General features: G+C 48.0%; 1 protein-coding gene and 1 long non-coding RNA gene across 4 annotated transcripts in view; one reads left to right on the top strand and one right to left on the bottom strand.

Moving 5' to 3' along the window:
• Positions 1–7238: 7238 nt before the first annotated feature.
• Positions 7239–12345, bottom strand: LOC123332982. Its single transcript, XR_006550213.2, has 3 exons — positions 11635–12345; positions 8810–9687; positions 7239–7301 (listed from the first exon to the last, which is right to left on the bottom strand). It is a non-coding gene; the product is annotated as an uncharacterized LOC123332982 (long non-coding RNA).
• A 19-nt stretch (positions 12346–12364) lies between these two features.
• The window catches only part of RPH3AL (rabphilin 3A like (without C2 domains)), a 137552-nt gene continuing 123168 nt past the window's right edge, over positions 12365–26748 (top strand). The window contains exon 1 of one of the 3 annotated variants that reach the window (XM_044940596.2): positions 12365–12411. The gene's annotated coding sequence lies outside the window, so the exon portion shown is untranslated. Of the gene's footprint in view, positions 12412–21077; positions 21103–26748 lie in introns of those variants that run through there. The other 2 variants (XM_025280904.3, XM_025280905.3) reach the window with 2 other exon arrangements.

The raw sequence follows: 26748 nt of genomic DNA, 5'->3' as shown, positions 1-26748 counted from the left end.
CAAAGAAACTCGTTTCTTTATCAGTCTCGATCTCAGTGAACAGGAACATGGGCAAGCCAGAGCCATGGCTGTCTTCCTTGGTCTCACTCTCTCCCTGTACCCTCAGCTAGGCTAGGGCTGACCACCATGCCTGGGACTTGAACTTCTGGACCTCTTTCCTAAATAGTCTCTGCTTCCAAACCCTTCCCACACAGTCTTTATCCACGCAGTGGCTAGAAAGAACTTTTATAGACCATGACAATTTCACTTTCTGGCTTAAAACTCTCCAGGGGGACCCTGTTGCAAGTCAGATCAAGACTGAACTTTAGTGTGGCTTACAAGATGGAATCTGTCACCTTTTTCCAGGTTTATCCACCACAGTTTGTATTTCCTCAAAATGGCTGCAATAACACCTCAGGCTCGTCTAGAATCTTTCCTCTGTCTCTCATCCGCTGTCAGGCTCCCTAATGTATCCCATACAGCTGTGCACACAGCGAGTGCTTGGAACCTGCCCCTTGACTGTCTGCTTTAGTCCCCAGGAGCTAAGTGAAGTGCAAATGACAGAGGTCCTTTGTGCAGATGACCGCCTGCTAGTGGAGATGTCTGGGGTTTGCTTTCCAGACACCCCAGCTGCTGACCCTCGTGCTGGCAGACAGGTGCTTACAATGACCAGCTGCCCTCCTTTTCCGAGAAAGGCTGACCTGTCTTTCCTCTCAGCTGGTCCTCTTTGCCCTGTGCTGTGCTTAGTCACTCAGTCGTATCCAACTCTTTGTGACCCTGTAGACTGTAGCCCACCAGGCTCCTCTGTCATGGGGATTCTCCAGGCAGGAATAGTGGAGTGGGTTACCATGCTCTTCTCCAGGGGATCTTCCCAACCCAGGGATCAAACCCAGGTCTCCTGCATTGCGGGCAGATTCTTTACCATCTGAGCCACTAGGGAAGCCCAAGAATACTGGGAAGCCCTGGTCCTCTTTGCCTGGATGCTTATCTGACAGGAGATAGTTGGCACTTCTCTTCCCGATTTTTCTGAAGGTTGCATCAAGGTCACGGTGAGCCAGCCAGTCAGCTTCGAGACAGAAAATTGACTTCCAGCAAAGGAATACAGTTTGAGGAATAATTATAAAAATCCCTTGTGAATAGAGATGGGGCAAGTATGCTCCTGTTTAGTAGATGAGGAGACAAACAGATGCAAAGTGACTTGCTCACCTCTCATGCTAATTAGCCCCCAAGTTGGGCCTGAAATCCACACTCCCAGTTTTACATCCAGCATCTTATGGGAAAACAGTTGACTTCACAATGATGTTCACTGACCAACAGAAGAGATGATAGCGTTTTCATTATTTGTTTCAGCTTCCTTGTTTGTACTTTCTCTTTGTGGTTTCTGTGGCTGTTATGAGCAGAGAGGAGCTAAGGTTTCCGTCTCTATAAGGATCATGCTTTCCCCTGTGGCCAGTGCTGACATAGGAATGCTTGGGTAAAGCTAGCAGCTTTTTCCTTCTGGCTGACTTTTCAGCGTGGGTCCCCCAGCTGGCTGGGCTGCTGGTTCCAACTCTCTGCTCTTTCCTGCCCACTTTCTCCATGCTGTCAGCTCTTTACCCAAGGTAAACAGGCAGTGTCCACTTTTAAGCAGCACCAGCCTGAGACTTGGGCAAGTGGGGTCTCTGCCCCAGGCCTCATGCTTCACAGGACACCGCTCTGACTCTCCCCCCAGCTCCACCTACCACGTGCAGCTATATCCCTCCCCAAGGGACAGGAAGTCTGTGGAATCAAGGAGTCCTGCCCACCCAGCACCTCCCATTCCTCCTTCCACAGGCAGCCCGCAGTCTGAGTACCTGGCACCTTGGAATTTCTTGCCTAAATGACACCTGCCTGCTTATAGGGCACAATTGGGTCCCAGTCCTGGGTCCATCCTCTTGAGTAGCCCTAGGTCAAGGGCAGCATAGGTGAAATCAGCAGGCAGGCTGAGATGTCCAGACCTGTGCATTCAAGGCCCTTCTCAGTGCAGGATAGGAGTTGGAAGAGGAGGTGGCAGGCCGTGGGCTGGGTGCAGAACTTCAAAGAGCTGGAAATTCCAAACTTAAATCTGGCCTTCCAGACTGGTATGAAGGCTACTTGACAAAGTAAGAAGACAGTATTTCTTTTTCTTTCCCGAACCAGGGGTCGAACCTGGGTCTCCTGCATCGCAGGCAGATTCTTTACTGTGTGAACCACCAGAGAAGCCCTGATTTTCTTTGATTACTTATTTATTTTTGCCTGTGTCTTAGTTGCATGTAGTCTCATCATTGTGGAGCACAGACTTCTCTAGTTGTGTTGCGGGACTGACAGCATGTAACCTTAGTTGCCCTGCAGTATGTAGGATCTTAGTTTCCCCACCATGGATCCAACCTGCATCCCCAGTATTAGAAGGCAGATTCATAGCCACTGGATCACCAGGGAAGTCCTAGGAAGACAGTATTTATGTTATTTAACAGTATGTTAATTTACTTTATCACTTTTAATATTTAGCCATACGGTACGTGGGCTTCCATCTACTTTTGCCCTGGGCTTTGCAACTGTTAAAAGCATGCTTGCTCTATTTTTCCTCCTTTTATCAGCCACTCCAACTGCTTCCTGATTTCCACCTCATTCCTCATGGTATCTTAACAAAAGAAAAAGAAAAATCGTAAAACATATTAAGTAAATTGCATTATATCCAGATGGCAGAGTACTTGGGAGCTTCTAAAATAAAATAAGGTACCTGGTTCAGGCTGATTCAGGACAAAGGGCAAGAACGTGTGTGTGGAGAAGAAGCAGAGTGATGGGAAGGGGCTGTTAACCACCGCTGCCCTCTCCTCACTCCCCTCCAGCCGCACTGGCCCGCTGACTCACTCACTGCCTTGTTATTTCTCCTGCATGTCCAGATGTCTCAGGTCTTTGAATTCCTGCTCCCTCCCCCTGAACACTCTTGGTCTAGACGTCCTGCCTTCATCCTGAAGGGTACTAGAATATGTCACCTCCAAACATGCCTTTTGACACAGGGTCTGGGTGCTTTTTGGATGTGACTGTCCATTCCTCAAGTCTGGGCCATTTCTGCTTGTCAGTTCTTATGACAAATCCCAGGAAACTGAGATCTGCATAGGCAATTCTTTTTAAAATTTATTTTGTTTTTAATTGGAGGATAATTACCTTACAAGGAAAGTTATGACCAACCTAGATAGCATATTAAAAACCACAGATATTACTTTGCCAACAAAGGTCCGTCTAGTCAAGGCTATGGTTTTTCCAGTGGTCATGTATGGATGTGAGAGTTGGACTGTGAAGAAAGCTGAGCACCAAAGAATTGATGCTTTTGAACTGTGGTTTTGGAGAAGACTCTTGAGAGTCCCTTGGACTCAAGGAGATCCAACCAGTCCATCCTAAAGGAGACCAGTCCTGGGTGTTCATTGGAAGGACTGAGGCTGAGGCTGAAACTCCAATACTTTGGCCACCTGATGCGAAGAGTTGACTCATTGGAAAAGACCCTGATGCTGGGAGGGATTGGGGGCAGGAGGAGAAGGGGACGACAGAGGAAGAGATGGCTGGATGGCATCACCGACTCGATGGACATGAGTCTGAGTGAACTCCGGGAGTTGGTGATGGACCGGAAGGCCTGGAATGCTGCAATTCATGGGGTCGCAAAGAGTCGGACACGACCGAGCGACTGAACTGAACTGAACTGAACTGATAGTGATGGTTTCTGGCATACGTCAACATGAATCAGCCGCAGTACATAGGCGCTCTGTCTACAGCCCCTTCCCCACACAGTCTGTGGTTAGGTGCTCTGCAGTTGAGGATGCTGAAGCCTCTCCTGGGACTTTTTTTTTTTTTTCTTACTGCGCTGGGCCTTAGTTGTGGCACATGGGGTCTTTGATCTTCGTTGTGGCCTGTGGTATCTTTAGTTGCAGCATGTGAATGCTTAGCTGTGGCACATGGGATCTAGTTCCCTGACCAGGGCTGGAACCCTGGGCCCTGTGAACTGGCAGCGTGGAGTCTTAGCCACTGGACCACGAGGGACGTCCCTCTCTTGAGACTTTAGTTTCCTTCAGAACATTCACTGATGCTGTCCACACCTTGGCCCCCAGGCTATTTCCGGAACTCAAAGATCTAAATTTCTTCCTGTATTTAGTTGTGGTTGATTTATGCCACCATCTCTATAGGAAGCCTCTCAAGGGCTTCCCTGCCTAAGCAAAGGAAGATCTCTTGTGCATCGAGGTCCAGGCCTCGTTGGCTGCCTGCTGAACAGCTGCCCCCGTGCTCACCTCTGTGGGCTGCTATTAAACTCCAAATCCTGGAGGCCTGTTGGTTCTGAGGTGATGGGGGAGCCCCAAGATTCCAACTCCCCAGGAACATTTCTAGAAAGTGTTAAAGAAAAACAAAACTGGGTAATAGGAAGTGGTGGTAAAGACAGATTTTATTCAGTACTCCTGCAGCAGGGGAAAGAGACTTCTTCAGCCTAGAAATGAGCTTGGTTCTGATCTATACAGAGGGGACCTGGCCTTCTTAAAGGGAGAACCAGGGAATAGGGAAGGAGAGTGGGTGAGGACTCAAGCAGAGTCAAGACAGTGAAAAATTACAAAAAAGCAGATGAGTGGTCAACCCCGAATGTTCATTGGAAGGACTGATGCTGAAGCTCCAGTACTTTGGCCATCTGATGCAAAGAGCCAACTCATTGGAAAAAAGCCTTATGCTGGGAAAGACTGAGGGCAGGAGGAGAAGGGGGTAGCAGTGGATGAGATGATTGGATGGCATCACCGACTCAATGGACATGAGTTTGAGCAGACTCAGGGATAAAGTAAAGGACAGGGAAGCCTGGCTTGCTGCAGTTCATGGGGTTACAAATAGTCTGAGATGACTGAGCGAGTGAACAACAAGATGAGTACTCAGTGTCAGTACGATCAGGCCATCTTAGCATGGTGACTGGCTCTTAACCAAGATACCTACTTACAGACTGAGACACAGGGGCCCCATCCTTCCTAATGGTTATATTTCAAAGGAATGGCTCCCAGGTCCTTGAGAAGACACTCCTGGGTTCCAGGAGATACACATACACCTCAAAGGCATAGAGAAAGGATTTACAACAACAAGTGTTCAAAATAAATGCTCTAAGAAAATGGAGGCAAGGCGCCTACCTGAAGGTGTTGGCTGGAACAAATGGTAAATTCCCTTGGCAGACATGGGCTTTCTCAGACAGAAACTCAAGTGGTGATGGGGTGGGCTGGGTCATGGCAGGGACACCGTGGCCTTAGGCTGCTAGACGCCAGGCTAGATTATTTTTTCAGGCCTCTGTGTGTGGGAGGGTGGACAAAATCATTTGTGTTGAAAGATGCAGTTCTTATAGGCCACAGTTGAGGTCTTGTTGAGAAGTAGGTTTAGAGAAAGCTGATGAAAATTTGGTCAAAGTGAAGCCGCTCAGTTGTGTCCAACTCTTTGCAACCCCATGTACTGTAGCCTACCAGGATGCTCCATCCATGGAATTTTCCAGGCAAGAGTATTGGAGTGTGTTGCCATTTCCTTCTCCAGGGATCTTCCCGTTACCGTCTGAGCCATCAGGGAAGCTCTTGGTCAAAGGAAGAGCCTTTTTCAAAAGGAAGGTGAGGACTTCTCTGGTGGTCCAGTGGTTAAGACTCTGCCTTTCCACTGGGGAGCTAAATTCCTGCATGTCATGCAGTGCGGCTAAAAAAAAAAAGTGGAAGTCAGGGAGGTCATCTTTGCAGTTTGAGAGTTTGAGAAGCCAAGAATGAGGGTTTCTGGGTCTTCCACCCGATTAAGGTAGTCAGAGGGTGCCGGCCAATGTAGTCCTGGATCACTAAGGACACTCAGAAATCCCTGGGCTCTCGGGGACGTCTTGCCACCTAACTTGTCCACACAGATGCCTGTCCCCCACCCCATTTCCAGTCTGCTGAAAGTGTCATAGGAAACATAGAGAAGCAGCTATGGCTTTTTGAACCAAAAGAAATATTACCTGCCTTGAAGTAAGAAGAGAACCTGAGCTTTAATCACTGATTTGTGTCAGTATGTCTCTGGGCACATAAATGAGCACACCCGAGGCCAGGAATACTGTGGCATGGATTATTCTATCAATCAGTGGTGCTTGCGAATATATACGCCTTTTATCCATAAAGTCTTCCTTTAGCAAGTAGTCCCATCTGTGGGAGTAAATCCATATAAGCCAATATCTATTTACCTTTTCCTCTTGAGACTCAGTAGAAAAGGGGCATGTCTTCTTCGCACACATGCACATAGATTGCTGATTCTTTTACTTCTTCTTTTTTTTTTTTGGCTGCACCACAGGGCAAGTTCCTCTACCAGGGATCAAACCCATGCGCCCTGTTGAAAGTGTGGAGTCTTAACCACTGGGCCATCAGGGAAGTCCCTCTCTTTACTTCTTGATGTGTGTGCATGTGTGCTCAGTTGTGTCCAACTCTCTGAGACCCCCATGGACTGTAGCCCCTGGGGCTCCTCCGTTCATGAAATTCTCCAGGCAAGAATACTGGAGTGGTTGCCATTTCCTCCTACAGAGGCTCTTCTTGACTTGGGAATTGAACTCAAATTTCCTGCATTGCAGGCAGACTCTTTACCTGCTGAGCCATCAGGGAAGCCCTACTTCTTAATGGTGCCTCAGAATTCAAGGATCTGAGACTGGCAGTGATTGGCCAGCTGTAATCTGCATCCTGGGCTGGGGGTCTGGGACCCTTCTCACGCCAGTCCCAACCCCCCACTCTGGGCTCATTTTCTTCTCTGCCTCCCCACTCACCACTCCCCACCTTTCAACACCCCATTTCTTGCCTTCCCTGTGCCCTCTACCTGCAGTGTCCTTCCCCATCTGGCCTGTCTGGCCAACTCCTACTCTTCTGAGTCTCTGGACAAGGGTTTCCTCTGAAAAGCCCCATCTGAGTCCTGCCACACTGTAGTTCACGCCTCTGCGTTTCTTTTGTATCTGATGCAGCCACGGGGGTTGGGTAGCATAATGGCTCTGATACTAGCTGGCTGTATGACCTTGGGCAAATCCCTTAAAGTGTTCCTAGCAGTAAATTGGAGGTAAATAATGCCCTACGTCCATGGCACCTGTCTCCCGTGAAATCACTACCCAGTAGGCAGCAGGTTACAGCTTGCACACCATTGTCCAGAGACGATTTCTTTACGTTTCTGTTTTTCCCACTGAACTATGAGGTTCTTGAAGACGAGGCATTTTACCCATTTTCCTCAAGTAGCAGATTTCAATGCCGCTCCAAGTCACATACCTGCTGCGGTCTCAGGAACAGCAAGCCTTTTTGGCAGCACATGGCAGGGGTGGAACACAGCAGCTAAAGAAAATTTGGGAAAGAACTCTTAATATCTATGATGTCAGTTGGGGCTCCCCCAAGCCTGGAAATCAAAGCAGGACCCATCTGTAATAGGAAGCACTTACTCTCCTAAGGCTCCTTGCCTTGGGACCTATCCTTCCTATACTGCACTCTCAATAACTCAATACTTGGACTTCGCTGGCGGTTCAGTGGTTAAGAATTCGCCTGCCAATGCAGGGGACACAGGTTCGCTCCTTGGTCCTGCAAGATTCCACATGTCGCGGGGCAACTAAACCCACGTGCTGCAGCTACTGAAGCCCACATACCCTAGAGTCTGTGCTCCACAACAAGAGAACCCACCGCAGCGAGAAGCCTGAGCGCTGCAGTGAAGACGAGCACAGACAAAAATTAATTAATTAATAAAAGAAAACCTTAAACAACTCAATACTTTGAGTTGTCCACCAAAATCAACTCACAAGGAAGTGTCAGAAAGATAAGTAGGCTTCACTGAGGACTTTTTAGGGGAGCTAACCATTTTTTCTTCTGCAATGTCTAATCTGCCATTAATCCCATTCAATGTATTTTTCATCTCAGACATTGTAGTTTTTATGTCTGGAAGTTCAATTTGGGTAATTTTTTTAAGCTTCTGTATCTATACCTAAACTTTCCTCTAGCTTCTTGAACTTACAGAATATGGTCTTAATAACTGTTTCAATGCCCTTGCCTACTAATTCTGCCGTCTGTGTCATGCCTGAGTCAGTTTCAATTAATTGAGTTTGCTCTTCACTATGAGTTGCATTTTCCAGCTTCTTTGTGTGCCTAGTCATTTTTTCTTGGATGCCAGATATTGTGAATTTTACCTTGTTGGGTACAGGATATTTTTGAATTCCTATAAATGTTTTTGAAATTTGTTGTGGCAATTAACTTGCTTGGAAAGAGACTGATCCTTTCCAATCTTGAATTTAAGCTTGCTTAAGTGGAACCAGAACTGGATTTCTGGATCCAGTCTAAGGTGAATTTTTTTCTAGTATCAAAGGAAGGCCTTTCTTAGTATTCTTCTTTTTTTTTAATGTGGCCCATTTTTAAAGGCTTTATTGAATTTGATACAATATTGCTTCTGTTCTATGTTTTGGGTTTTTGGCCATGAAACATGTGGGATCTTAGCTCCCAAACCAGGGATCGAACTCATACTCTCTGAATGGGAACGTGAAATCTTAACCACTGGACCGTCGGGGAAGTAAGTCCCTTTCTTAGTATTCTAACTAGTGGCCCCTGAACTGTGATGTTTTCCACTTTGGCTGCTGAAAACAGATATTATTCCAGCCCTGTGTGGGCACCAGGCACTGTTCCCACTAATCATTTCAGGTGGTTCATCCCCGCCGCCCCCACCAACCCTCACGTCATTTTCTCAAACACCTGCGCTGAGCAGTACTCACTAAATACTTGAGGAGCATTTTCTGTAGACCTCTAGGTTTCTCTCTCTGTCTGCATCTCTCCCCTCTCTAGTCCTCTGCCCTGAGAACTCTTACCTGGTTTCATTTCCCCAGAATCCAGCTCTGTCTGTTTCATTCAGCTAGTTTTCTCCTTCTTGAACCACAGTCTGGAAACTCTCCAGGCAGCGAGCTGAGCAGTGCAGGGATCACCTTGCTGTTTCCTCTCCCAGGGATCACTTTCCTTTGTTGCCTGATGTTCCAGAGTCTTGAGTGTTGGTGTTTCATATGTTTGATCTGATATTTTCGTGGCTTCAGGCAAGAAGCTGACTCTGGTCCCTGTTACTCCATCTTGAATGAAGCAGAAGTCTGCGTAAAAACATTCTTTTTTGATTGTGTAATGAATTTGTTCAGCAAATTCAACCTGATGATGTCGAACCAGGAAACAGCCTTGTGTTTTCTTGAGGGTGGAAGGAGGAGAGCTGTCTTCTCTCCTCCCTTATCTTTTTCCTGCTTTGATCTCATCTGGATGAGGGTGTCTGAGGGCTTCTCCAGGAGGTCTTATGTGATACAGTCTCTCGCTTCCCTCTTTGGTCCTGCCTCCAGAGCAACATCCTGCAGCCTCTGACTGCGGGGTTGCCTTGCCCCACCGGCCACTTTCTTGGAGAGGAACTTCTTCAAGACAGAACGCAGCTCTCTTCCAGTTTCTTCTTGGCCTTTAGAAAACTCCCCTGACCAATGACATAGGGTTAACTGGCCCGAATGTCAACAGAGCTATGGTCAAGTGACCCTGTTCTTGGTTCATGTCAGCCCCCAAACTCCAGGAGGCAGAGTCAACTCCCTTAAACTTCTTCTCTCACCATTCGCTGCTCCTGGAGCCACGGAGACACTCAGCCAGCACCCTCCTGCAGTGAGATGTCCCCCTACAGGCACCCCCGATTTCTCGAAGGGGTTTCCTGTTTTGGTTGTCCTGTTACCTGTGAATCCATTTGAAGAAAGAGAAGACAGGCGATTACTTGGACCAAGGTGAAAAGAGAGAGGAGAGGAGGACATTCTGAATTTGGCTATGGAGATGCTGGGGGTGGGATGCTCTTTTCCAACTATGAGAAGAGGCGCTGGTCAAAAGGAAGGGCCTTATCAACAGAGCCCGGCCATGACATTGGAGGAGGCTGTACTGCAGCTCCGGCTGGTCAAGGGTGGTGTGTACCTGTGTATGTTGGCATGTATACATGCAGGGAAGTATGTGTCCCTCTGCAGTGAACATGACGGAGCCCACCACCAAGAGGATGAGGTTATGTTGGGGGATACGGGAGGAGGGAGGAATGGGTCGGGCCCAGTGTACTGCTTTGCGGGCCAGGAGAGGAGGAAATGGCTTTTTAAGTGAGCTGGGAGGCTGTGCCTCCGCTCCCACGTGAGCTACCCCCGGGGCATGGGGCACAGCCAGACAAATGCTGTTTGTTACAGTCACTGGGACAGGGTGGGAAGACCTGGGGAAACAACAGTTAAGTGCGATGAGTGCAAATTCCCAGTTTGGCCAGAGCCCGGCACAGAGCAGAGGACAAGGAGTGCTTTGCTGAACACTCTGACATTGAGGGAAGGAAGACTGGGAGGGTGCTCAATTTGTCTGAACCCCAGAGAGGTACAACTTGGGCCAGGAAGACATGTTACAGGGCGGCCACTTCAGGTCAGTGTGGAAATCTTTTTCCCGTGGCCAGCAGTCCAAAGAGAGCTTAGGTCATCCCAGAGATGATGAGGGCTCTCTCCTAGGCTACGTAAGGAGTGGTGTGAGTGACTCTTGCCTGAGGAGGGCTGTGGGGCATGGGTTGGTGGGCTAGAGCCTATAGAATCCCTACATCCTTGCAGTTTTAGTGTTAGCGAGGTGATGGTGGTGGTGAAATAGTGGAAGTGTTAGTCACTCAGTCATGTCCGAGTCTTTGCGACCCCATGGACTGTAGCCTGCCAGGCTCCTCTGTCCATGGACTTCTCCAGGTAAGCATACTGAAGTGGGTAGCCATTCACGTCTCCAAGGAGTCCTCAGGGATCGAACCCGGGTCTTCTGCATTGCAGGCAGATTCTTTACCATCTGAGCCACCAGGGAAGCCCTGATGGTAGTGAGAATTATGCTAACAACTCGATTGAGCTCTTCGAGTGAGCCAGGCCTACCATCAGGGGCTTCCCTTGCATGATCTCATTCAATCCTCACAATGGGACTGTCACCTTCCCTTTACACATAAAGAAACTGGAGGCTTAGGAGGACTACCCTGGTGGTCCAGTGGCTAAGACTCTGAGTTCCCAATGCAAGGAGCCTGGGTTTGATCCCTGATCAGGGAACTAGATGCCACATGCCACAGCTAACAATCCTGCATGCTGTAATGAAGATCCCACGTGCCACAATTAAGACCTGGTGCAGCCTAAATAAATAAATACATTTTTTAAAAATAAAGAGGGCTTCCCTGGTGGCTCAGTGATAAAGAATCCACCTGCCAATGCAGGAGACATGGGTTCAATCCCTGGTCTGGGAGGATCCCACATGCTGCAGGACAACTAAGCAATTACTGAGCCCACGTGCCACAACAACTGAGGCTCGCACCCCAGAGCCCGTGCTCTGCAACAAGAGAAGCCACGCAATGACAAGCCCTCACACTGCAGCTAGAGAGTAACCCTGGCTCTCCACAACTAGAGAAAAGCCTGAGCAGCAACAAAGACCTAAGCACAGCCAATAAATAAATCTAACTATTTCAAAAAATAAAGAAATTGAGGCTTAGCCACTAGCTGCATTGGCGGTATAAATTTACACAAAGTAAAATGAAATTAAAAAGTCCATCCTCTGTGACCGGCGGTAGGGGACAGCATGGCCAGACGACATTTCCATAGTGGCAGAAGTTTACTGGACAGTGCTAGCTTAGAGAGATTTGCTCACTTACCCGAGGTCACTTCTCCCATGGGCACAATCCAGAACCCAAACAGAGGTCTGACCCAGCTACTGATGGGGGCTGCTCTGTGAATCCAGAAACCAGGGCTTCCAGATTTGGTCATCACTCAGCTACCAGTTCTGCAGTTATCTCAGGAAATCAGTTCATAAACAGTTTTTCTGGTCGAACCGTATTCCTGGTAGAGAATGAAGAATAACACGGCTTTTAACACTGTTCTCCACCGCTTCTCACTCTCACCCTACCTGCGTAGGAAGCCAGGCACGGGGGGCTCCGAGGGGGGTGGAAGTGGAGAACGTGGCAGCCGGGACACAATGCTGATGGGTTTGTGGCTGTTTCCTTTAATGACGGTGGCAGGTTGCCTCAGCCTGTCCTTTGTCCATCGGTGGAGCGTTCATTCATTCAACAAATACACGATGAGCCACAGCAGGTATCGGGTGCTGTTTCAGGCCCCAGAAGTCATACCTGCCCTCCTTTTGCCTCCTGGGGTGGTTAGAATGGATCTTTGCGGGGCTTTAGGGACTTGGAGCTGCTTAGGAAACAGACAATGATCTGTGTTACTCAGAAACAGCAAAGGGCCGTCGAGACGGGTTCCATGGCGAGGACAGCCATCCAGAGGGGCCCTGGCCTAAGGGGTGATCTCAGGCGGGTCCTCCCGCCCGCGGCCTCGGGTCCCGGGCCGGGGCGGGGCGGGGCGGGACGGGGGCCGGGTTCCCGCGGCCGCCGCCAGAGGGCAGCCGGGGAGCGCGCCGGAGGCCGGCCGGACCCTGGGTAAGTCTGGCTCCCGGGGGGCCGCCCCTCTTTCGGGGCCCGGTCTGGGAGCGCCGGGGCGTGTGTGTGTCTCGGTGGCGGGGACCGTGGGGGACCACGGGGGCGCGCGGGGCGACCCCGGAGCGGCAGGTGGGCCGCGGGAGCTGTGGCGCGCGGGCCAGGGGCGCGTGCAGGGCCCGAGCCGCGCTCCTTCCCACCCTCCCTCCCTCCTGCCTGGCTCGGAGCCCAGGACTGGTCTCGAGCGGCTCGGGTCAGTGCCTGAGCCCGGGTCCGGGCCCGGCCCGGTCCCCAGAGCGCCTGGTGCTCGGCGACCTGGCCACAGCCTTCCTGGGCCCTCGGGGGTCCCGTAGGCGCCGGCGCTCGTGGGTGGGTGGGGGCGCCGGACGGGGCGGGGCGGCGGAGCTCCGGGGAATGAGCGAGTGGGCGGTCGAAGGCGGCGGCGGACGGCAGGCGGCGCTGGGGCTAGCGCTCCGGGCGAGCGCGTCAACAAGTGCAGTGTTTACCGAGCGCCTGCGGGGCGCGCACGTGGGCGGGAGGGGCCCCGGGGTCGCCGGCACCTACCGACCTAGCGGGGAAGACGCGCACCACCCCTCTGCGCTCGGCCTCGCCTTTGGTGAGGGTCCCACGCTCCCGATGATGAGCGTGGGCACCCGAGTGAGCCTGGGCCCTGGCCATTGGCGCTTTCACCCTGGGTTAGGTAGTCAGGAGTGGGAATCAGATGGCATTTGGTGCCCAAGAGGGCGGGATGGAGGTAGCTGTCATTGGCCAGACAAGATTCCTCACCCTGCGCACCTTTCAGCCTGAAAATCCTGTCCAGGGTTTTTTTCTGGTCTCCCCCAAACCCTGCTCCCCGCAGTCGGGCCCACCTCTGATTTTCTCAGGGTTAAGGTTTGGAGGAAGTGTAGAAATCCATCCGGGGAGCCTCCCTGCCTTCAGGATGAAGGCTCTGTTCTCACAGGGATGCCCTGTGACACCTGCGCTGTGGGGGTAGAAGCCCCCTTTCGTGGGGCTGCAGCCAGGGCTCTGCTGGGAAGTCTGGAATTTTGTCCCCTGCCTACTGCTCAGAGGGCTGAGAACCTGATTATCCTGCTTGTGCCGTCTGTGACACCCGCACCCCTGGAGGTGGCCCTGGGGAGAGGTGTGAGGCAGGAGGTGGAAATACATCCTTTGTGAGTTCAGGGGCCCAGGGGGTGAGGGGGTCGGGGGGAACGCACGATCCCCCAGCATTTGGAGGTCTGGGATTGTCTGGGGAGTGTCCCTGGACGCCCTGGTAGGAGCATTGGAGGGGCCAGGGCTGCAGTCTAGTCTCTGCCTCTCCACGTGCCTGCACCCCCTCCCACACACACACACCTGGAGAGACTGTGCCTGTCTGCATGTGCCCTTCCATCCTCCTGCTTCTGACATCCACTTGGCCTCCCATCTCTTTGTTGGGGGAGGGAGGGAACACAAGCACCAGAGCCGTAAGCTTGGTTTCTCGTTTCTCTCACTGTTGCATTTTCCCGACAAGCGCTCTGCAGCTCTGCACCTGCTGCCTGCCTCTTGGCGCTACGCCTCCCCTCTTAATCCTGCTGCCCGGCTGCTGGCCCCACCACGTTGCTAAAGCTGCTTCCTTGGAAGCCAGCTTGTTTCCAAACACTGATTTTTTTTTTTTCCCTCTCGGCCTCATCCCGCTGCTATCCCTTCTGCCCGGGAGGTGGGTTGCTGTGTGCCTGTGCCCTGTTTGCAGTCTTCTCTGCTGTCATTTCTCTCCTGGTTTTGTTCTTCTTTCTCCATCATTCCTTCTTCTCTTCTGAGGCCCCTTCCCTCTTTCCTGGGATGTTTTGAGAGGCCCATGTTTATCTTCTCAGAGAACTCGCTTTGGAAGCTGTCAGGGAATTCCTCTCACCCCAAGATTCTAGTCCTTGGCCTACCTCCTGGAATGCCCAATGACACCCGAAGATCACCATGTCCTCCTGACTCCCCAGCAGTAGGTTTCCTGCCCCTCTGTCACTCTCTTTTCCCTGAAGTGTCTTGCCTCTCCTGCCTTTGTGTAACCAGGCTTCTGCTCCAGGCCTCGAAAGTCTCAGGCCAGAGTTCAGAGGCCCCTTTGGCTGATCTGATGCCAGAATCCTTTCCAGCCCCCACAGTCCATCTGGCATGTCACCTGTAGCCTGATGGCTCCGGGATGACTGCTGCCTTACCCTGTCTGCATTCTCCCCTGGGAAATCTTCAGAGGTTTCCGGCCTCCTCCCGCACAGAGATCAGCTCTTTCACCTCCTGTGGTTCCCAGTCATGTGGCTTCACCCCCTGAAACCAATTTCCAGTCCCCAGACTGCTTCTCTCCCTACCATGGTCAGCCCTCTCTGCCTTAGTCTGGAGGACACAGGTCAGAAGCTGTTTTCCTGGGAAAGCTTTGCCTCTCTCAACCCCGCCGGGGGCTCCTCTCCTGGCCTTCCCACTCCACCACGCCCATGAGACCACAGCTGTCTGTCTGCTGATCACAGGTCCCTTTGTGTCCCTGAAGCCTGTTGCCTTCCTCCAGGGTCCCCAGGACCATGTACCCAGTTGACTCAATAAAGGAATTCCTCCCCTTAATCTCCAAGGACATCTCCAGCCATCCTTCAGTTGTTGTTTAGTTGCTATATTGTGTCCAGCTTCTTTGCGACCCCAAGGACTGTAGCCCGCCAGGCTCCTTTGTCCATGGGATTTTCCAGGTAAGAATACTGGAGTAGGTTGTCATTTCCTTCTCCAGGGATGGAACCCGAGTCTCCTGCATTGCAGGTAGATTCTTTACCACTGAGCCACTGATTCACATCCCACCTCTCTCCTGGTCTGTTCAAGTCTTCTGGATTCCTACTGGCCTGCACTCCCGCTGGTCTTACAGATGGATTCATTACAGTTTGTGCCACCCCATTTAACACTTTGTTCTCTGCTATTAGCCTCCAGTTGTATCACGGGTGTAAGAGATGCTTTTCCAGTGCTTATTTATAGCAGCTGTTTGTTGAGTGGTCAGTATGTACCAGATGTGTGCTGATCTTTCCAAGAGATTCCTCGAGTGTGTTATCTGTGCGGCCCCCAGAGGGGTAGGCGCTAGGACTCTGGTTCTCATTCTGCCCATGAGGACACAAACCCAGTGAGGTCCAGGGACCGGCCCAAACCACACACTTGAGGGTGGGCAGAACAGAGGTTGGAACTCAAGTCTGACTTGCAAGATTGTTTGATCCTGGGGTTTGCTGTTTGTCTAGGAAAGCATACGCTTCAGGCCAGGGAGCGTGTTACAGGTCCTCACGGCATCTGGCCCAGGACGTCCTGATGGTGGTCAGCTGGTTGCTTGGGACTTTACTGGACTCCAGGAAAGGACTTTGTAATAGAACAGATGCCTGATGGTGGGACCAGTGCCTAAAGGAGTCTGTGACAACTGCCCCAGAGGCCTTCGAAACACAGTGTGTGTGTGTTTGTGAATGTGTGTCTTGTCTGTATGTCTCAAGTAAGAGTTGTGGACACAGAACCCCAAGGAGCCCTCAGGTTGTTTCTGTCCCTTAGGACACCTTTAAGTGCTTTTCTTATTTGGTAAACAGAAATCAGCCCCACCCCCAACAGAACCACCTTCAACAAAGTTTCCTTAGGAGCTGTCCTTCCCTTTCCTCCACAGGTCACTGTCATATGAAAATGAGTTCCTGATGTGAAATACAGTTGCCATGGCAACGAGTAATGGGAGGCCCTGAGTCTCTTGCTCCTAGGTCTCTGCACCATAGGCTTCTAGGGGCTTTTTCCATCTTTGTCGTCTAAAATAATGAAATATTCCACTTGACTCTCCTTTTGCGTGGACATTTAGAACATTTTTTTTTTTTCCAGACAGTGATTTCTGGGCACCTTTAATGCCCCAGCAGCTTGTCACCAGGCTGCTTGGCACACATTAATAGTGACCCCGGATGGAGCCTCTGGTTTAGGTCACATTTTGAATGAAATTCAGTGCCTTGTGGGTTAAAGGACAGTGACTGTGGCCTGCACGCATCCTTGATGGCTGGAGAGGCAGAGGGCAAGAGCATGGTCTGGTGTTGGGAGGGCTTATTAGAGCAGTTGGGTTTTTTTTGATTGTGCCTCGCGCAGCATGCAGGATCTTAGTTCCCTGACAAGGGATAGAACTCATGCCCCTGCATGGGGAATTTAGAGTCCTAACCTCTCGACCTCCAGGGGATTAGGGAGGGCTTTTTGGTACAACTCTGTCCCAGTTGGAGGTGGTGAGATTGTTTGTCTTTAGTTAGTGTCTCCTCTTATGTAAGAGCTGCTCAGCTATCCTGGAAGGGGGCTACCCAGATTCGGGTACCTTGGGGTGCCAAGAAATACAGGGTGCCTTTGACTGTAATCATAGCTGATACCTTTGATGGGTGCTTATTTTGTGCAGACCTTGTTCCTTTATTTGATCTTCAACCAAATGCAGGTAGATAGAAGTACTATTGTTGCCCCCATTGTACAGGTAAGAAAAATGCACAGAGAGGTTAAGTGCTTGAGCACGGATGCACAGCAAGTAGGTGACGGACTTGGGCTTTAGTACTAGGAAGTCTGACTCCTGTGGCCAAACCTCTTCACGTCGCGCCACGTTGATGGTGGACAGACTGCGTTTAAAGAATGAAAGGGCGAGTTGGAGAGGCAGAGCACGTTGGCTTTCTCTAGATTTGGTTTAAAGCAGTCGTTTTCAACTCCTTACGTCTCGTGAGAGGCAGAAGGCTGCAGTGAAAAGTCATGTACTAGAATGTTCACAGCAGCTCTATTTGTAATTGCCACAAAATTGGCAATCACCCAGTGTCCATAGGCAATAGCGTGGACAAATAGAACACTGAATAGACAAGAGAACCCTGTACCACACAACAGTCCGCAGCCACACAAAACAACAGGGAAGGGTCACACAGACACTGTTGAGCAAAGGCGCCAGACAGAAAAAGAGCACAGCCCGTAGGTAGGATCCCACTTACCCCATGTGCAAAGAAGGCAGGGTGAGTATAAGGTTTGGAAGTCAGGCTGGTAGTTCCCAGGGGCACAGGGAAGGCTTAGAGGCTGGTGATGTTCTGTTTCTGTCTGGGTGTTGGTCACATACCATGTTCATCTTTTCAAGATTCACCAATTTGTTGTGTGTACTTGTGTGTTTGCCTGTGTCTATGATACTTTAATAAAATTCACCAAAACAGAAAAAGGCAGCAGTGACCCTCAACCCAATGAATACTCACCCTCCAGTCCCTCCTGGGGGCCATACCCTTGACACTGGACCTGGAATCTTGGATTTCTTTTGAGAGGTGGGAGGTGATACGAGGATGGGCACCCAGGTTCTGGGGATGTGGGAGCAGGACCAGGGCCCACTCTGGCTTTCTTCTGTCCCCCTCTCTTTCACTGGGTATGGGGAGAGCTTGCTAAGCTAGGAGGTGGCTCGTTGGGTTCTTGCCAAGTTCATGAAGTGGCCTGGCAGTAAGGGAAGTGAAGTGAATCCCCTGCTGCCCGGGGTCTGTCGTTTGGCCTAGAGAAACAGCAGAATCTGGCTGGTGCTGCAGTCCTCTGCACGGACATCCTCACTGCTCCACAGCCAGGCGCTGCTTGCAGAACATCAGCATTTCAAGGACTGCGCCAGCCTGGAAAGTGAGCGGCATTCACTGGGCAATGAGCTCCTCCTTCCACATGGCAGTTATATGCTGCTAAAAATACTGGAGCACCTTATGTAAGACCGCAGTCACAGAGTTAGCACCTTATGTAAAAGCACTTAGTCTATCACGGACAATGAATCAGTCAGGTGTTGTGACCGTGGTGGGGGTCATCACGGAGTTGGTGGTTGGCTTGCCTGGTGAGGAGGGTGAACGATTGTCAATACCCATGGCTGCCTGACTCACTCCTGCCTGACTCACTCAGCTGCACTCACACCTAATTTATGGGTTGATGCCTTTTTTTTTTTTTTTTTTTTTAAAACATCTTGACGCATTTTCATCTTTGGGCTTGGCCCATCCAAGAAGAAGGGGAAGAGAGCAACAGAAGATGAAATGGTTGGATAACATCACTGACTGAATGGACATAAGTTTGAGCAAACTCTGGGAGAATAGTGAAGAACAAGGAAGGCTGGCGTACTGCAGTCCATGAAGTTGCAGAGTCAGACACAAGTTAGTGACCGAACAACAACAACATCCAAGCAGTTGAGTTGATACCAGGGTTTGTACAGTTTCTTCTTTCTCAGCCCTCATCCCCTTTCATTTACTGGTAGGGCATCCTTTGATTCACAGAAGCTTGGAAGGGCCTCTTCCCCATTTAAGAGTCTTCTCCATGAGAAGCCAGGAAGGTGGCTTTTGGCTTCTGTGCTGCCAATGACCATGGCAGCCCATCTCATGGTTGGATGGTGATTTGAATAGTTAAAGATCAGTGGAGCAAAATCAAGTGCAGAATATGCCAGGTAGGCTGAAACACTGAGCTGAAACTGACAAGACATTTCACGGGGATCAGGTTTTTAAAACCTTGGGATCTAAGGCTTGGGCAGCAATTAGGCAGGACCTGTTAGAGTAAAACAGCATCTGCCCTACATCACAGGGATTTTCCTTCTCAGGATCTGCCCTAAAGGAAGCCTGGTGTGTGTGCACAGGTGGAAAGTTCTAGGATGGCCTTTGTGGCGGTTTGCAGTCTGAAGTTAAAAACTGTTACACGTTTGAATGTTTGCCTGTGGTGGAATAGTTTCAGCTACATCAGCTCACATTTTCATACCTGGGAGTCTTATGCAGCTTTGAGAAAGAATTAGTTGGGTCTTTCTATAACAATAATGATGAATCTCTAAGATTATAAGGTGAAGAAAGCAAATTTCAAAGTGATAAGTACATTATGATGCCTCTTATAGAGATGTTTTCACATAGTCCGCTGTACTTTATATGAATACAGATCGTGATGACACAGCAGGTAAAGAATCTGCCTGTAATGCAGGAATTCCATCCCTGGGCGGGGAAGATCCCCTGCAGGAGGAAATGGCAACCCACTCCAGTATTCTCGCCTGGAAAATTCCGTGGACAGAGGAGCCTGGCGGGCTCTGCAGTCCATGGGGTCGCAAAGAGTCGGACTCAACTAAGCACACACAAGTATCACAAGTAAATATATATAACATATACCTACGTGTAAAAGCATATTAAAAGGTCCATAAAAAGGCACTCCAAACTTACAATAGCTATTATGCACAGGGAAGGGCACCAGCATTTGGGGGAGGTGTGTGTGTGTGTATGTGTTGGGGGGATGATCAAAGAGAAATTTCACCTTCTCTGTGATATTTAAACTTTTAAAAATAATTTCATTGATGTATAATTTAAATACCCGAAGTCATCCATTTTAAGTATACAATCTGTTTTAAATTTTTTAAAGGAAAAGTAATTATATGATTAAAAATTAATGTCTAATTTACCCCCCCGTTCCTGATCTAAGAAGTCTTCCTCCATTCATCCCTGAGTCCTGGGTGGACCGGGACACAAAGTTCATTGTTTGGTGTTTTGCATTTTGTGGCAGCTCATAGAGATAGAAATTCTTCTCTCTTTTGAGCTGAGATCTGCCTCTTTGTCATTCTGGGTCTGGGTCTGTCTCTTTGGAGCCATCTCAAATAAATCTTCCCTCTTCCATTGTTGTTCAGTGGCTAAGTCATGTCTGATTCTTTGGAACCCCATGGACTGCAGCACACGAGGCTTCCCTGTCCTTCACCATCTCCCAGAGCTTGGTCAAACTTATGCCCCTTGAGTTGGTGATGCCATCCAACCATCTCGTCCCCTGTCGCCCCCTTCTCCTTTTGCCCTCAATCTTTCCCTGCATCAGGGTCTTTTCCAATGAGTCGGCTCTTCGCATCAGGTAACCAAAGCATTGGAGCTTCAACCCTTTTCCACGGGGCAGAATTTTCACTGGTGCAAGAGTCTCATTATGCCTGCCTCCTCTGGGGAGAACGACTTGCCTCTGTTTGGGGTTCCTGGTGATACGGATCACACTCTAGGCTTGCAGGACACCTTGTTCATCAACCGTCCTCCTAACGTTTTGCAGAACTGGACCCTCTGTCTCGGATATTGCTTGACCACGATGTGACACTTTTTAAAAACAACAGTCATTTTGTTGAATCTTAGAAGGAGTTCATATCCATTTTAGAAAATTTAGAAAACATACAAAAGCACAAAGAAAAATATTAACATCTGTGATTCTCAGCCTCCAGCGATAAACATGTTTAATGTTTAAAATTTGAGATCATTCTGTATCAATGATTTTCTAACCTATGTTTTATTTAACATTTACTTACCCATATGAATAGTGACTGTCATCTATGTAACACATTTTCTTCTCAATCCAGTGTTTGTTTTTCTATTATCACTTTTAAACATAGAGAAGTTTCTGATGTTTATGTGGTATTGTGGACTGAATGTTTGTGTTCCCCTGAAATGCACATGTTGAGACCCTAATTCCAATGTGATAGTATTGGGGATGGGGTGTTTGGGAGGTATTTAGGGTTAGATAAGTCCATGAGGGTGGGGCCCTCATGATGGAATTAGTGCCCATATAAGAAGAGGTGGCCGAGAACTCTCTCTTTCTCTCTCTGTCCTGACACATGTCCTGAGGAAAGGCCACGTGGACACACAGCAGGAAGGCGACTGCCTCCAGGCCAGGAAGAGAGCCCTCACCAGGAGCTGAATTGCCTGGCACCTTGACCTTGAACTGTGAGAAATAAAGGTCTGTTCTGTAAGCTGCCCCGTTTATGGTATTTTGTTTTTGTAGCCCCAGCAGATTGATGCATGTGGTTAGTCCTTTTATGATTTATTCCCTTGCGTTTGGATTTGAAATGTCTCTTCCACCCCAAGCTCAGATAAGTATTCACCTGTATTTTCTTCTAGTTCTTTATATGGTGTCAGCTTTTCCATTTAGCTCTCTCTTTTACATTCAACTCTAATTCTACCAAAATTTATTTTGGTTTAGGTATAAAAGCCTGATTTTATTTCTTCCCAAATTGTGCACCAGTTTTTTTTTGGTTCAATTGCTTTTCCTACCACTTGTATTTGAAATTTAAACTTAAGGGACTTCCCTGATGGTTCAGTGGTTAAGACTCCATGCTTTCAATGCAGAGGGCATGGGTTCGATGCCTAGTCAGGGAACTAAGATCCCACATGCTGTGTGGCACTGCTAAAAAAAATTTTTTTTTAAATTTCTTTGGACTATTCAGTTGACCCTTGAACATGTGTTTGAACTCTGTGGGTCTACTTATGCATGGATTTTTTTTTTTTTATCACTAAAGAAGTACTATCATACTACATAACCCATGGTTGGTTCAATCTGTGGATGCAGAACTGTGGATATCGAGGGCTGACTGTAAAGTTATAAGAGAATTTTCTAAAGCATGGGGGTTGATGCCCCTGACACCACCCTCCACTGTACTCAAGATCAACTGTACATTTTAACCATGTTATTCAAAATTCAAAAGGCAAAACATGAGCATCTCCCTCCCCTCTTTTCCCTTAGCCTCCCAGGTCCAATAACCTGTGTTACTAGGTTAATAGATTTTGGTCTTGGATGCTAGATTTCCTTCCTCCTTCCCCCAACTGACTCTAAATGTTAGCTTTATTATCATGCACAAAATATGAACTTCTAGGTTTTCTCGTTTTTCATTAACTGACCTCTTTTTCTTCCCCTATCATTGTTTGTTTGTTTGTTTTCTTAGTTCTCTGACCAGGAATTGAACTTGCACCTCTTGCATTGGAAACTCAGGGTGTTAACCACCGCACCACCAGGGAGGCCCTACTATCAAATTTTTTAAATTATGACTTTTCATAGTTAGCCCCTGGTACTGCAGATCCTTTCTCAACATTTCCTTGGTTATATTTTCCCATTTATTCATTCTTTTCTATGAAATTTATAATCATTTTATTGCTCTTCTGCACATGCCATTAGAATCTAATTTAGAATGATATTAAATTTATAAAATAATAATGATAGTGAGTTTTCCTCTCTAGAAATATAGTCTGTCCCATATTGATTGATGTCTTCCTGTCATTCTTTTTTTATAGCACTCACTAAAGTTTCATAGCTTTTTTTATGAGAATTGTGAACATTTCTTGTTAAGTTTGTTCCTAGGAGTTTTATGTTTCTTGTTGCTAGGGAATATGATCATTCCCCCCCCCACCTCCCCTGCCCCCAGTCTTTAACTGGAAATTATTGGACTATAAGAAAATATTTGATTGAAAAATCATTGTGAAATAGATCTATATGCATATAAAACATATATGTACAGTTTAAAGAATAATAAAGCAGGTGGCTTTCCAGGTGGCTCAGTGGTAAAGAGTCTGCCTGCCAATTCATGAGCCTGGGTCAGGACCATCTCCTGGAGAAGAAAATGGTGACTCACTCCAGTATTCTAGCCTGGGAAATCCCATAGACAGAGGAGCCTGGTGGACTGCAGTCCATGGGGTCGCAAGGAGTCAACAACAACAATAAAGCAGGCATGTGCCCAGCTAATGGAAGAAACAGTATCAACAGCCCTTTGGAAATTGCTTTTATGCCTTTCTTCACACCTGACCTCCGCTCTCCTCATCCCCAGGGGATACACCAACCTGAATTGTCTCTTATCATTATTAGCTTGCTATTCTCTATTGCTTTACCATGTAGGTTTATGTCTTTAACAGTGTGTTTTTAAAGTGTGTACGCTCTTCACCTTTTATAAATGGAATCATGCTGTATTCCATTTTTTAATTGATCCGTGTGTGTGTTCTTGAGATTCAGGCTGGTACGTGCAGTTACAGTTCATTCCTTTTTCTTTTTTTAACTGCTGCTGTAAAGTGATCCAGTTTTTATCCCCCTCCACTTATTGATGGACATTTGCATTGTCTCCACTTTTCCTTGCTGTTACCACGGTTCTTTTCAGTGTGTTTCTCTAGGATGTATAGAGCAGAATCACAGGGTTGCAGGCTGTATGTTATCTTCTTTCTTGGTTCTCTCTCCAGCCCTGGACCAGAGGGCTTGTTGCTGTACATCCTCATCATCTTTAGTATCTTCCACACCTTTAGCTCCTGCCGCTCTGTTAAGAGTGAGCCAGTGTCTCACTGTGGTTTACATTGTTCTTTTGATGATTACTGCTCAGATGGAACATGTTTATGGGCTATGGGTTGACTCATTTACACACCCATACTTTTCTTTACCCATTTTTTTCCTATTAGGTTATTGCCAATTCTGATACTAATCCTTTGTTTATTATGTGGTGCAAATACTTGGTGTGTGGCTGACTTATTCACCATCTTAATAGCATCTTTTGATGGATAAAACTGTCAAATACTTCAGCAAGCTTATCATTAACTGGATCTCAGTATTTATGTTTCTTTTCTTTTGTGGTAAAGTGTGCATAACAATTAAATACACAGATCTTATGTGTTTCATCAGAAGAGCTCAGATAAAAGCATATCCCCATGCAAGCCAGACCCCTTTCAAGACAGAGAACATGACCATCACCCTAGAAAGTTCCCTCGTGCCTCTTCCCAGGCAATCCTTTCCCGGCTTCCTTAGAAGCAACCATTCTGATTTTTTTTCCAGCTCAGTTTTGCCCATACTAGAACTTCATATAAATGGAATCACATGTACTCTTTTGTCAAGGCTTCTTTCACTCTGACTTGACATCATGTTTTAGGGTTCTTCCCTGTTGTGTGTGTACAAGTTGTTGTTCAGCTGCTAAGTCATGCCTGACTCTGATCCCATGGACCGCAGCCCGCCAGGCTCCTCTACTCTCCACTATCTCCCAGATTTTGCCCATATTTGTGTTCATTGAGTCAGTGATGCTATCTAACCATCTAATCCTCTGTTTCCCACTTCTCTTTTTGCCTTCAATCTTTCCCAGCATCTAGGTCTTTTCCAATGAGTTGGCTCTTGTGTGTATCAGTAGTTGCTTCCTTTTTTTTTTTTTTTTTTTTAAATTTTAGTTGCTTCCTTTTTATTGCTGAGCAGTATTCCACTGTCTGAATATGTACTATTTGCTTATCCATTTACCTGTTCACAGAGCCTTGGACTGTTTTTAGTTTTAGGCTATTATAAATGGGGTGGCCATAAGTATTCTTGCTGATTTATGTTTTCCATTTTATGCATTATTTCTCTTCCATGTTTTACTTGTATTAGGGGTGGAATTGCTGGTTAGGTGTAACTTTGTGCTTTATTGATGTGTAAGATCCATACAGGGGACTTCCTTGGTGGTCCAGTAGTCAAGACTTCACCTTCCAATGCAGAGGATGCTAGTTCAATCCCTGGTTGGGGAGCCGAAATCCAACATGCCTCTCAGAGGAAAAACCAAAACATGAAACGGAAACAATATTGTAACAAGTTCACTAAAGACTTTACAAATGGTCCACATTAAAAAAAAAAAAATCTTAAGATCCATTCAGAAAATAGCATAAACTCTAAATATATTGCTTATCTAATTTTTTACAAAGCAAACACAGCTAGGTAGCCATCACCCAGGTCAAGGGGTGGGATGTTGACCCAAGCTGGGCTACTCTGCTGGATCATTCTTTCTGGGATCTGAAATCTAAGCAGAGTGAAGCAGGAAGGGAAAGGATATTGGAGCCTCTTATTCTCGCGGTAGCAGCTGATTAGACCTTGAGGCTCAGACCCTATAGCTGCCAGGGTTCTTGTCTTCTTCCATGTCAGGATCTTTAGCCTTCCCATTATTTCCCAGCTATGAGGTATCCCGTCAGTAAATCCCTTTCTCCTTAAGTCAGCCACACCTGGTTTCGGTTGCTTGCAATCCAAGAATCTGTTTTGTGCCATGTGCCCCACAGATAGCACCAAAAATTTGGTGGAACGTGTCTGTCCTATTGCTAAAACTCAGAGTAGAAGCTGTCTTTAACCAATTCTTAAATTTTAAAAAGAATTTTATTTATTTACTTATTGGCTGTGCTGGGTCTTCGTAGCTGTGAGGGCTTTTCTCTAGTTGCAGAGAGCAAGGGCTACTCTGCTTTCAGTGTGTGGGCTTCTCGTTGTGGTGGCTTCTCTTGCTGCAGAGCAGGGCTCTAGGGTGCATGGGCTTCGGTAGTTGCTACACATGGACTCAGTAGTCGTGGCTCTGAGGCTCTGTGGTGCCCAGGCTTAGCTGCTCCAAGGCACGTGGAATCTTCCCAGGCCAGGGATCAAACCTGTGTCTCTTGTACTGGCAGGTGGATTCTTTATATTGAGCCACCCGGGAAGCCCAGTCCTTAAATTTTTCCATGACCCCATTTGAGCCCATAATTCCTGGGCTGATGTGACAAGGTGACCTCTCAAACACGTAGTCACTTTACCTCTAACTTTTAAAAGTATGAGGCAAATCTACTTCAAGCAAATCTACTTCAAAGCTTTGGGCTTGGTGAAGGTTGTTTCCCCCCCCCCCCCAACCTTAAATTTAGTTCCCAGTTTTGAAACAATTTTCTCTTGGTCCCCAGTGGAAAGTTAATAGAGAATGCTGGCTTAATGTAGGTGACATGTAGGAGTGTCTATTATTTTCCGAACTTCATTTTTGGAAACCAGTTTATTTCTCTTCGATGTAGAGGGCGGGTTGAGGGGGGTTAGATGAGGGAGTGTTTGGTACTGTAATCAGAAAACAAGGGCTAGACCCCAAGTTCTTTTGTACCATCCCGCAGGGACCCTTGGCCTAAGAAAGCTTGACTTGGAAATTATTCTGCTTTAAGTGGAGCCTCATTTACAAGTAAAAAAGAATTGTCTTCTGGTTTCTTTTTTTAATGTCATCAAATCATGCGGATTAGTGACAGGGAACGACCCAATTTCAACTGGTCTAAGCGTTGTTGGCGCTTGTCCTCATTAATGTCAGGGTGTGGGCAGGTGTTTGTTCAGGGGACGGTGCCATGAGTTAGATTCTCCAAGAAAAGGTCAGAGATGAATGCAAAATTCTAACTCCAAATGGTGGGAGATCAGCTCAGGCCACATCTTAGAGCAGCCACTGAGCTGCTGTCCGTGTTTCCCAGGCCTCATTCCTTTGCTTCTCTTGAGTCTGTTCCTGCCGTGACCTCTCCCTGCCGGTTCTAATCCTGCTGGTGGTTTTCCTCGTTTGCAGAAGTCACTGCTTAGGGGCTGATGACCCCAACCTGGACTCGAAGACCTTTATCCTACTTTCTGGGCTTGTTAGGACCTTCCATTTTCTACTTGAGCATGGCAGAAAGTGGACGCAGTTCTTGACCACGTGATCTCTGCATTGGCAGAGTTCTGCGGAGCAGGTTACTAGCTGCTTTGAGCATCGTGCTTGGCCAGAGCTGCAGGTGACTGTGGACATCGTGCCAAAGTCATTTTCGCGGGTTGAGAGCCTTATGAGGGCACCACACGGAGTAGGGTTTCCGTTTGTGGCGACTTTCTCAC

The sequence above is a fragment of the Bubalus bubalis genome, chromosome 3, assembly GCF_019923935.1.
Source record: "Bubalus bubalis isolate 160015118507 breed Murrah chromosome 3, NDDB_SH_1, whole genome shotgun sequence".
In the NCBI taxonomy this organism is placed as follows: Eukaryota; Metazoa; Chordata; class Mammalia; order Artiodactyla; family Bovidae; genus Bubalus; species Bubalus bubalis.
This window is presented reverse-complemented; position numbering and strand designations above follow the sequence as displayed.